We start from the raw sequence: 12,770 nt of genomic DNA, 5'->3' as shown, positions 1-12,770 counted from the left end.
GGCGGCCGCGTGATCACTTGCATTTTTTTTTTCCTAATAAAACGACATGAGTTCGAAACTCATAATAGGCCCAACTCATATTAATAAATAATTAAAATTACTACTTTTTTTCCGACACATTCATAAACATTTGGCGACTTTTTCCTGTGCTTTTTGGCAAACTTTATGCGTGTGCTTGAGCGCGGAATTAAGGCTCACTGTGGATTATAAACCTTAGATAAACATGCGATTAGGCCTAGTTGACTTAAATGAACGACTAGTTAAATTGTTGGGGTCAGCTCTATTAAATAGCTACCCGTCTCCAGCTCTTAGAACTGTCAAGTCCGTAAAGGAGAGATCACGTAGACTAGGCTACATTGATTTTCCCTCTGAAACACACACACACAAAAAAAAAAAATGTATGAATAGACAACCTTTCTACATCCGGCAGATATTGCTGCTTATGGCGTGTGCATTGTAAATCGTACAAAATAGCCTATGTTATCTCCCCAAAAACTCGTATATAAATAAATAATATAAAACACGTTAATAGACTGATTCTTTTTTGAAGTCTAGACTCTATTTTCGGGAATTTAGAAAAATATAAAGAGATGGTTCAACACAGGTCTAATAGCCTATTTATATGAGAATTTATGTTTTGACTGCGAATGTCACGTCAATAAAGCTGGAATTGCTCTAATGTGATGCTGGTCTTTGAAATACAGGTACTTGCTTTTTTTGTCCAAAGTTGTGATGCTAGTTTTTGAAACACTGTTTTTTTTTTTTTTTTGCAATTTCAAAACTGTTTTTGTGAACATTCATAAAATATTGCTTCACATTTTCATTCATTTACTGTTTATTTTTTTGTTGTTATTTATTTATTATAAAGAATCTAGTTAGGTGTGTTGATCTGGCCCTCTTAACTGACCAAGTTTCTCTTGGACCCTTAGGGAAATTAATTGCCCACCCCTGGTCTACATGCAAGCAGGCTTTCTAATAAAATAAGGTGGTTGAGTGTTCATAAAAAAAAAAATATATATATATATATATATATATATATATATAAAAGTGCTGCTTTATCCGACAATAACGTGCAGGGTGTCATAGAACTACATTTAAATAAATTAAATGTATGATTTAATAATAATTTAATTAGATTTAAGTTATTTATTTATGTAATGTTCTAATTTTATATGATTATTTATGTAAATTCTGTGTGACTGTGACGTGCTGAACGTTCGAGCCGCGTTCAAACACTGCAGCGGAGGGAGTTGCCATGGAAACAGAGCGGCAACACAACGACTGACAAGCAGGAAGCTCCGTTTCGCTGCTGTTTTTACTGTTTTCGGTAAGTTTAGTTCCTAAAATCTCACAAATATTAATTACAGTTATTCCTGACACCTCTCTTGCTTGTATTTGACTCGTTTCTGGTGATAGAAATGGTTTAGTGTCTTCGAACAAGTCCGTTAGCATCTTAGCCGTTTTCAGAGGACGTAACGTTAACATTAGGCTAACTCCATAGACGGCTCTTATTGAATGTTTGGGATTTTATTTACATCTTTATGTGTAGATGAGAGGTTTTGACAGTTCTGTAAAAGTTTAGCTGGTAATTTTTCAGTGGGTGATTGGAAATAGGCTCATTTATTTAACCTAAACATATAGCCTACACTGTACCGTTAATCGGTGACGTCACTTACATCAGCGGGACAATTAACTGAATCTAGTTCAAACGTATTTTGATCTCTCATGGTAAACAAATGTTGATAAAAAAAAACTGTTCTGTGATTTCAGAAGAAAAACAAAAGCACGGCAAGATGGGAGGCTCCAAGATTTCACAATTTCTGAAGGGAGCCGCAGACGGAGAAGTAAGGAACACAAGTGAACAGGTAAAGCTTCTTAAAATTTTAAGAGGGCTTTGACATCCACAAGTAAGAAGTATGAGCAATATTAAATAAGTAAACCTAGAAGCAAATTATGTTATGTTAAAATAATGTTTTCTGTATATTCTTCTTTCTCTTTTCTACATTTCACCTGCTCTAGCTTGGTTCCTTGTAATAAACCTGGCTGGCATTGTATACTAAATATTGTTGGCTCTGTTGATGGCCTGCACCCCAGACTCAGAGCGGACCTCCTGTCGGACAACATCTCCCAGGCACAATGAACAATATGGTTGGCAAGTTAACCTCAAACATGCACTAATGTTCAAAATTCAGTCTCTTATGCTCACCAAGCCTGAATTTATTAAAAAATTCAGATAAAAAACAAACAAAAAAAACAGTAGTATTACAATTTAAAATAGCTGTTCTCTGTGTGAATATATTGTAAAATGTAATTTATTCCTGTGATCAAAGCTGAATTTTCAGCATCATTACTCCAGTCTTCAGAGCCACATGATCCTTCAGAAATCATTCTAATATGCTGATTTGCTGCTCAAGAAACATTTCTGGTTATTATCAATGTTGAAAATAGTTGTGCTGCACAATATTTTTGTGTGTGTTTTTTTTTTTCAGGATTCTTTGATGAATAGAAATTTCAAAAGAACAGCATTAGTTGAAACAGAAAACTTTACACTCATTTTTGATTAATTTAATGCATCCTTGCTGAATAAAAATAAGAATTTCCTTTAAAAAAAATCCTGATAAAAATAAACAAATATACAAACTTTACACTGTTAAAACATTCACACAAAAATACAACTCAGCACAGGTTACATTCATATTTGGGTCATTCTACAGAAACATGGACTTTTGGTACTTTTGGCAAGATGTCTTAAAATGTATTTCTTTTTTTAACATTTAAACTTAGACCACATTATTAGATTACCTTTTTACATTATGAATACACATAAATGACAGCTTAATGATTTTTTAAATATTTTTTGTAGATTTATTTAAAGACCAATTGAAAAATTTGAAAAATTGTCACTGGTGTTACCTTCTTTGTCAATTTTAGAGGTTTTTATGAAATATTATTTCTCGATTTATTTCAGCACATGTAGTCAGTTACAGAAAAACAATGATAATGCAACAAATAAGGAGATTATGTTTTATTTATTTTAATCAGGTTTGTTAAAAGTGTGATTGAATGATGTTAGTACATTTGCGCAACCATGTATTTGTTATAACAATGAAAATATTTTTCAGGGAAAAAACAGTTATAAACAAGTAATGATGCAATCCTTAAAATCTTAACTCTTGAGTGAAGCAGAATTCAATGGATGTAAAATTATTATCGTGCCACGTGACACATTTTATGTAATGTGACAGAAAAAAAACACGATAACATCAGTGACACAATGAATCACCAGTGACATACATTAGACCAAAGATACTTATTCTTCAACTATAATTAATAGATGAGACTAAATTGTTATGTTTAGCAATTAGTGAAAGCAGTTAGTAAAAGAACATAAACATAAACTGATCTTCACTGGTGTTACCCATAAAGGAGCAGGGCTCGCAAAATTTCAAAATCCCTGGTAGCCCTTTGGGCAGGTACTCTTCAGATTTTGGTAGCCCGAAAATTAATTTAACTAGCCCGAATTAAAAAATTACTATTTTATTTTATTATTATTATTATTTGTTTAATATAGAAAATCAGATAGGAGTTTAAATGTCAATCAAAAATATTTTCAATACACAAATATCAACAAATATGAAGGAAGGAATTTTATTTCACTATTTACAGGGTATCTGCAGAATTTTAAAAAATATATTTAAGGCAATTTATGACCCATTTTAAGAGCTGCACAAGTAAAATGAACACAGAATGAGCAGGGTTGGACAATGTCTATGGTAACAGTTTTGAGCCATAAAATTACATGATTTACAGTTCAGATACAGGTTTTCACAAAAATAAAAATCTTATACAACAGCATTTCAGGCTATAGACCTTTTTATGAAAAGGGATCAATCAAGCATATAAATTATTATGTTAATTTAAAACGTATAAATATTGCTGTCTTAATTGTTTAGATCTTTAGAAGGCACATCAACTTCTTTCTCATTTACAACTCTATGTGTTTGCTGCGCAAAAACATGAGTTGATATTTGCATTGATCTGACCATAAACAGCAAGAAAGGCTTATTGGAAATGCAAATTCATTCTCTGCCACGAGGTGGCGCTTTAGGAGCGCTGAAATACTGCGGTTTCCCCGGAAACGCTGTACACAAAGCAGCTCTGCGCTCATAAACGCTGCTTTATCAGGAATTATAGGTAAAATGAAATTAAAATGCCAATGACACGTTTCTGAGGACAGTCGGTTCCCTTCAGATACATTCACATAAAGACATCCGCGCCGCATTTTGACTTGAAACGTGCCGCGCTCATATTTATTCAATGACATCATTGCCTTTTGAAGTTTAATCCTGCCGTATCACACGACTCATGTTTTTCAGTCCCCAACTGTAAGACCTCTTGAAATTATAATTAGGACATTTCTTACACCATTTAACGTATTTAAAACTTTTTATGGCCTTAATTTTGATACAACTCACTTTCAGAGTTTTTAAGGAGATCTGTATTTAAGGAGCCCGTCGGGCAGGCAGTGATACATTTTGGTAGCCCGACTGGAAAACACAATAGCCCCGGGACGTCGGGCTAGCGATTTTGCGAGCCCTGAGGAGGTGACACCAGTGACAGTAACACCAGTGACAGTTTTCATGAAAAATGCATTTTGCAGAATGTCTGCTGCAAGATATCAAACCACATGTTGTCAGTCATGGTATACTCACTAAATTAAGTAGTTTAATCCATTTGTATTCCAGATTTTTGAGTATTCTCAAAATAAAGCACTTTCCCTCTGTACGTGGCTGTGGGGACGAGCAGTTTTGTGGTGCTTGGAATTCTTAATAATTAATTAAAAACAAATATTGCCACATTGATGGCTCAAGAAGGTTTAATTGATCAAATAACACATTGTTTCAATTTAAAATATATAAAACAAGTTGTAACCCTAAAGTCTTTTTCAAGTGTTATATTTCTGTAAAGGCTAGGGACAGAAAAATGTACATTTCTATAGAATGACCCATTTATAAGAAATGCTTCTTTGGTAAAATCAGTATATTAGAATGATTTCTGAAAGATCATGTGACACTGAAGACTGGAGTAATGATGCTGAAAATTCAGCTTTGATCACAGCAATCAATTACATTTTAACATTCACACAAAACATCTCATAACCTTGCAATTAAGTTATATTTGATTAAATAAATAATCTTTTGTCTGAAATAATATGAACAGCAGCTATTCTAATCTTTCTCCTTTTGCTTTCCTGTTTATATCTCAGGATGTCCATCCCAAGGTTACTAGAGATTACACCAGTTCCAGTTTGGATCCAGCCTCGCGTGTGAAGACTTCAGAAGACGCAAGCACTCACAAAGACTTCAGATGATGGCAACTAGATGAACATACAAAGCTGCCAAATAATCCTTATATTGTAATCATTGCCCTAAAAGGTAAGTTTGCAGATTTTCAACCAGATTTGTATTGTTACAGTGATGGCAATAAATGTAAATGAACAAGGTTTACCTGTTCTCTGAATTACTTGTATAGAGATTTCACCATTTGTGACCTGTGCTGGCAAAATGAGCAAATTTTCAAATAATTGTCACTTTTTCACTTTTCAAAATGATATATGAGTTGTTAGAATCGGACGAAAAATGACTGCGCTACACCCGTTTGAAGTCGATAAAGTCAGCAAAGACCATTTTGAGAAAAACTGATTTAAAGTTTTCTGAAGGTTCCAAAGCAAAATCACCAACATTAATTATTTCCTCCCAATTCTTTTCTTAATAATCATTACTAGTTATTAATATGAACCAATGCAAAAAAAAAAAAAAAATATATATATATATATATATATATACACACACACACACACACACAGGAAAGAAACAAGTAATGTATTATTTTTTTCATTTTACATCTAAACAAAAGCATTCAAGTAGGTAAAACAAATAATCAAATGTAAAAATCACTTTAGTGTGTTCATTATGAATGAATTGATTACAAAAGCAGTTCAGTCAAGAGCAGCGAGTGATTCCCTCTTTTCTTTTATTATTAGATTAGCATTGAGACAGACGGCCTGTATATTAGACCTACTGTACTGCACGGATATAATGTCACACATCTGATGTTTTTAACCAAACATTTCCCCAAACGTTCATTTAAGACATAACAGATTATATTTGCATGAATACTTAAATACTGTAATTACGTGTATGTGTGTATATTTATCGGGATCACAAGCCGTCAGAAGCGCCGTTAAGCTTCGGATGACAGTCAGTGCGAGATGCGAGCGGAGAAAAGGTACTCCTCTCAGAAATCATGCAAATAAAGATATATTTAGATGTTTAAATACTATTTAGAGCATTGGGATCGCTAGAAGAGGGCTTAATGAACTCATTTTTGTGAAAAACTCAAATTCGACCAAAATCAACATCTTTCACTTCTTTTGCCTGTAACTCGAAATTAGCTCGTGTGCATTCCGACTCATTTTGCCACAGGTCACATTTATTAGTAAGCAAAACTCTGCCAGATAATGCAAAATGTTAGGAGGTGATTGTATGTCTCATTTCTTTGTCCTGTGTACTATAACTTTTGAACAGGAACTAATGCTCCTTTGACTTGTTTGAGAAGATTTAGATGGAGGGTTTAGCTGTGTTTCTCCCTTTTCTCTATTCTATTCTATTCTATTCTATTCTATTCATTTTTTATATACTAATTATTAATCAGTTTGGAAATCTTTTTACCACGTTTACTAAGGAGCACTTTGGGACTGAGTATGTATTTATGATGCAAATGTAAATGACTGTAAACGAACCTAAAAAGCTGTTACATGCCTTTCTCATAAGGTCCCGCCTGTTAGCAATGCTAATATTATTTAGCAAACGACTTCATTAAATGATCCACTATGAAAAAACAGTTTTATCAATGTACTTTTAGGGAGGAACTTCTCAACAAATCTACCTCACAGCGCATCAATGAAAGCAGTTTGACAATTACAGACGGGTGTGTTGGATCAGGATGAGATCTGAATTCTGCAGGTGGGTAGATCTCCAGGAACAGGATTGGGCGGTCCTGTTATATCGGTTATGTATGATGGATTTTGAACTGTACTGTTTTTATTGCAGGTTTTCTGGATTCCCAGTTGAAGACATCAGTACATAAGATGTTGTCCTGGACAGCTGTATCTACAGTACACTGCACTGACCTCTGCTTTTGCATAGATGGCTGACTACTACCATAGTATTATTGGTATTATGTTCTAAGGCAGGGGTACTCAAGTTCAGAGGCCAAGCGGGCCGCATTTAAACTACATATTGCTATAATATAATATAAACCACAAATTACAATTTGCATCATCAGACTTTATTTAAGACAATATTTGCAGATTTACTGATTTAGAAATACAGTTTATTACTTATCTAAGTCTTGCTTGTCCTTGTCCTATTTAAAATAAGACTGAGCATGAAATAAATATTATATATATATATATAATTATAATTATTTTTATTTTTAAAGAGTAAAAATCTGGAACAAAAATTGGATTAAAAGTTTGTTTTGCTATATTGAACAGAGTAGCCTATTGAACAAACTCAAAATGCTAAAACTAAAACATTCTTGAGCAAACATAGTTCACAAAGTACTTTAGGAAGAAGTAGTATTATTTTTCATATTTATATTTTTAAAATAGATATCACTATTCTCCCACCATGATTCTGAAAAATGTAATTTACTAGAGTTTCTAGAAAAAAAATTGCTGCTGTCTATTTATAGAATACAATATTCAACGAACTGATAAAGTGAAACAAATGATTCATGACTCATAATTTCATGACTTGCTCATGAAAACTTCACTTGTTTCATATCCTGAATGAATCAATGTTTTTTGAAGGAATCTCAGTTTAAGTCACTTGTCTCCACCTGCTGGCGTTATGTTGTAATTGATACAATCTTTATTAGAATAAATCACCTTTTTGAAAGTGAAGATGCTTCAATTTTGATCGCTTCTGTATAACGATACAAAAGACTTTGTAAAGATGTTTCACATTAGTAAGCTCTCTCTGGATCAGTGCGAACGCAGATTTGAACGTTACATTGTGATTTAAGGCTTTAATAGACATATGAATCCTGTCATTTATGAACAAGATTGCGTGGGTGATTGAATCTGTTCGCGATCTGACTATTTATTTAAATATCCAACAGTATACGACAATAAACATACGACGCGATATGGTTTAACTGTGTTCTTCCAGCCATCTTTGGTATTTTCATAATATTTATAATCCTTCATTGCACAGAATTTGTGCTGTGAGACAGACTTTCACGTGCGCTTTGTGTTTGTTTGTCCTGAAGCTCGATTGCGGCTGCGGTTAAATGCACTTGCATTTTCGAATATTTTTATACGAAATTGATGTACACACAGTCAGTTATGTTTTCAGAGCAGAACAAAACATCTGCTATATTGAAATAAATCTGTGCATTAACTAGCAGTCATTAGAGTATTAGTAGTATGTCTGCTAAATATATGCTAACACTTTATTTTGATGATTCCCCAACAGACAAACTGACTATAAGTAACTTTGCAAGTACGTCAACATTCTACCGACCTAACCTCAACCTAAGCCTACTAATACTCTAATGAGAGTTAGTTGACATGTAGTTGCAAAGTTGTTTATAGTCAATAGACTAAGGGGACCATCAAAATAAAATGTAACCTAATAAATAAACACTGCATTTTTTTTCAGTTGAAATTATTAATTAGCTCACATTAAAATTAATATTAGCCTCACAGGGAACACTCAAATAACACTCCACACCTAACCACTTACAAGATGTACTGCAGTAAGATACTACGTAGATCTTAAATAATGTCAAGATATATAGTCCATTATCAATGTAAAAGTAGATTTAATATGGTGTTCATTGTTATAAATAATCATTAATCTTAAAAGTTATAACCACAAATGCATAAGCATTATAATGTATTGTAATTGTTATTATGATTATTTATAAGACGATATAACATATTATAAGGTTTTTTATAATGCATTCATTATAATGCCTTAAGAATATCCTTATAATGTATTATAAATATGGGTTTCAAAGAAAGTGTTACCGTAATTTTTTTTGTATTTATTTTTTTTTTAAGTAGCCTGCTTATATAATAATAAAAAAATAAAATAAAGTAAATTTTGAACTAAATAAAATTGATATGAAAATGTAGCCGTGTGCAGTAATATTGAAAACTGAGAATGTGACGCATCGTGATATTAAGTTGATAATGATAATCGTAATTGAATTGAATCATGAAACCAGTGAAGATTCACACCCTTATTTTTAAGATGGCAGTACTGACACACAGAGATTCCAACTATAAACAAAAAGCATAGAAACTGCAATTTTGGTTAAGATGTAAAGTTGTAAAGATTAATTGGGGAAAAAATGTAGATCAAGAATCGTTTTGGAATCGGATCGTGACTCCCAGAATTGGAATCGGATCGTGAAGCGCCTGAAGATTCCCAGCCCTACCGTATAGAATATATCATCTTCCTCGTTCTGTGACAAAAACCGCACATCAGCTCACAAAATGAAGTTATTTCAAACACTCGACTGATGTTGTGGAGTAAAATCATGTTGTCCTCTTTTGTTGGACAACGCTTCTCTTTTAAGTTGTTTGGGGCGTACCGCGCGTGGTTAGTTACAGCGCTTAGAGATCGAGCAGCTTTTACTACTGTGATTGTATAGGTTACATTTCATTTATAAAAAAATCAAACTGCCTAATATTTTGAGCGCAATCTGTAATAAAAATACATTAATCTTCAGCATGACGCAGGCCACAAAATGAATGCAGACGGGCCACCTGTTGAGTACCCTGTCTAAGGTATTATAGCAAAACTGAGCACCTGTGACAGTGGAATGTGTAGGTGTAAAGAATAGTCACACGTGCGTATTACAGGTAGTAAATTTACAGTCACAGAGAAAAGTGTTTTTTTGTTGTTGTTTTTTTTAGGAGTTCCAAATGTTTTTTTACTCTTTCTCTCTAACAAACACAACACAACAGTTACATTTCAAATTCTGAGATTCAAATCATATTCTACAAATCACAAATTAAGAAACTTATGTGAATGTGGGGCAAAACACATTCACACACCCGAATCAAAGATGTGAAGTCATGAACAAATTTTGCACTTTTGCATATATACAGTCATAGTCAGAACTATTAGCACCCTTGGTAAATATAAACAAAAGTCTGTGAAAATAAATCTGCATTGTCAATCCTTTTTAATAAAAGATCAAAATGTGGATGGGGAAGCTCATTAGGAGTAATTCTTTTTTTCTCTAATACACATTGGCAGTTAATGGCACCCTTTTATTCAGTACTTTTGCAATCTCCTTTTGCCACAATAACAGCTCTGAGTCTCTCCTATAATGCCTGATGAGTTTGGAGCTCACCTGACAAGAGATCTTTGGAGAGTCTTTGGCCACTCAAACCATCCTCCTCACCTTGCATATAGACAATATAGACACACATCCTCTTCCAGGCAGATCTGTGGCATTTTAAACAGTACAGATTTATTTTTACAGACTTCTTCGATCATATTAACTAAGGGTGCCAATAATTCTGACCACGACTGTAAAGTAGAACTTTTATGTGAGATCTCACATGACATATCAGAATGTGAGATTCCACTTGCACGCTTGATTAGAATTTGAAATTCGATCAAACTGAATAGAATTGAACTGAATGGAATAGGTAAGTGATAGCATTAATTGGTCAGGTGTGAATGAAAAAGATGTGTCTTTAGACGTTTTTTGAAAATGGCTAAAGACTCAAAGCTAAAGCTGTTTGAATTGAGATAGGCAGGTCATTCCAACATGAACTTATCTACAAATACCACAGTTAAATTCTGGAAAAATGAAATATAGCCCTGCATAAATCTGGTATAACGGCCTGTGAATTTCGTAATTTGTGATTTGTAGAATAGGATTTATGCACCTGCAGTGAAGATTTTGAGAAGGTTTTGTTGGTTTGTGAGAGAGAAAGAAACAAAATACAAGTTTGCGATTCCTAAAACATTTTCTTGATGACTTTACTAAAATATTCTCTACAAATACAAATTCCACGGTCGCAGGTGCTCAGTTTTGCTACAATAATTCTAGACACAATAGACATGTACTGTATGCAAATATAAAAAAGGGACATAAACAACTGAATATTCAGGGATGCAAACGTATCACCTTTAAGTGAAAATTGTAATTTTGAATCTAAAATAGATCATTTGCGTGATTTGTGTAGATCCAGAGTTTTTAAAAGTGTGAGTAGTAAGTAGTAAAAGTAGTATTGACTCATTTTAGATACCTGCTGAAATTGACTTCTTTCAAATGCTCCTGTGTGTATGTTTGTGGTTTGGAATTAGTAAAATGTGCTTAGAAAAAAAATATATAATCCGAATATTGACTGGCTATCGACTATAATGCACGCTCTGTATAATCCATTCACAAGTGGAATAGTGACAACCGTATTTACCCAATTACAGGAGTCAATCTGCTGAAACATTCTGCGAGTCACTTCTTAAACTGCTATGATTGAGATAATAGACTAATATACTAGCAAAAGCAAAATTTAGCAGCTTCAACATTTAGATAAAAACTTAAAGCACTTTTTTCATGTCGGTTTTTGTTTAAAATAGACCTATATGATGCGACAGAAATCATCCACTAAATAGCAGATGGCATATTTTACATGTTATTTACATTAATGAAGATTAGAAATGTACTTTTTACATAAAATGTTGTCATTTTATATGAAAATATACAAAATATAATATTTTTGATGCAAATAATTAAAAAAGTACCCCCCAAATGCTGCACAACTTTAAAGAAACTGTAATTATGGAGTGATATTACATGTATAAAAGCAATTAAAAATTAACTTTGTGTATGACTGATATTACAATTGTGGTTTAGGTATAAAATAACATGATTATTTTATTATTTTTATTTGTAACTTGACACTATTACTATAATTTACTTAATACCTCTTTGTGTGTATTTGATTGTAAATGCAAATGTTATATGGTTTGTGCTAATCATGTATTTGTAACTGTTTACAAGCTGTATTGTATAAATAATAAAGAAATTATGACTGAATGTGATGTGTTTAGTATTATTAATAAATTATTACAGGCTATTAATACAGGCTAATTTATCTATGAAGTATGTGAGATTTTTAAAAGAGGCAGAAAAAGTTTATTGTATAACGTCGGTTTACCAACTGAAATCAACATCGTTTCAATGTTAGTGAAGCAAACCAATGAGATCGATTTTATGTTGAATACCTGTTGATTCTATGACGTCGTTTCAACCAACCGAAAATCAACGTCGATTCAACGTTAGGCAAGTCAACCAAGGGATCCAGTGGGGGCGGCAGTCATATTTCAGGGTGACCGTGCCACTCTTTATCACAACCCTGCTAAAATGTAGTAGCAGTACGTGCGCTCATTGGCGCCCCGTCAGCTGGTGGCGCCCTAGGCGACCGCCTAGCTTGCCTATGCCTAGAAACGGTACTGCGTGTAAATATTACAAATAAAGGTGGACGTGGTATTTTGGTCTTTAGGACATACTTGGTACGTGGCTGCGACGAATATGATCTGGTCCAGTTACGTCGTCACGATGTGTTAGCTGGGAATGCATCTAGGTATATCAATGCTCAGCACTGCCTGACGTCAGCAAGCTGGACTCCGCCCTTTATGATGATTGACAGCGTCATGAACCAATCAGGGTGA

General features: G+C 33.4%; 1 long non-coding RNA gene across 3 annotated transcripts; it reads left to right on the top strand.

The window, feature by feature from the left end:
- Window positions 1-1,149: 1,149 nt before the first annotated feature.
- Window positions 1,150-7,309, top strand: LOC131538890 (uncharacterized). Of its 3 annotated transcripts, none has more exons than XR_009270736.1 (5): window positions 1,150-1,865; window positions 2,095-2,148; window positions 5,282-5,435; window positions 6,925-7,025; window positions 7,113-7,309. It is a non-coding gene; the product is annotated as an uncharacterized LOC131538890 (long non-coding RNA). The 3 variants fall into 3 exon arrangements; XR_009270737.1 differs by having other exon boundaries at window positions 1,839-1,865; window positions 2,020-2,148; XR_009270735.1 differs by having other exon boundaries at window positions 1,150-2,148.
- Window positions 7,310-12,770: the final 5,461 nt, after the last annotated feature.

This window comes from Onychostoma macrolepis, chromosome 04 (genome assembly GCF_012432095.1).
Source record: "Onychostoma macrolepis isolate SWU-2019 chromosome 04, ASM1243209v1, whole genome shotgun sequence".
Lineage (NCBI taxonomy): Eukaryota > Metazoa > Chordata > Actinopteri > Cypriniformes > Cyprinidae > Onychostoma > Onychostoma macrolepis.
The sequence above is the reverse complement of the archived record's forward strand: the minus strand, read 5'-3'. Positions and strand labels throughout refer to the sequence as shown.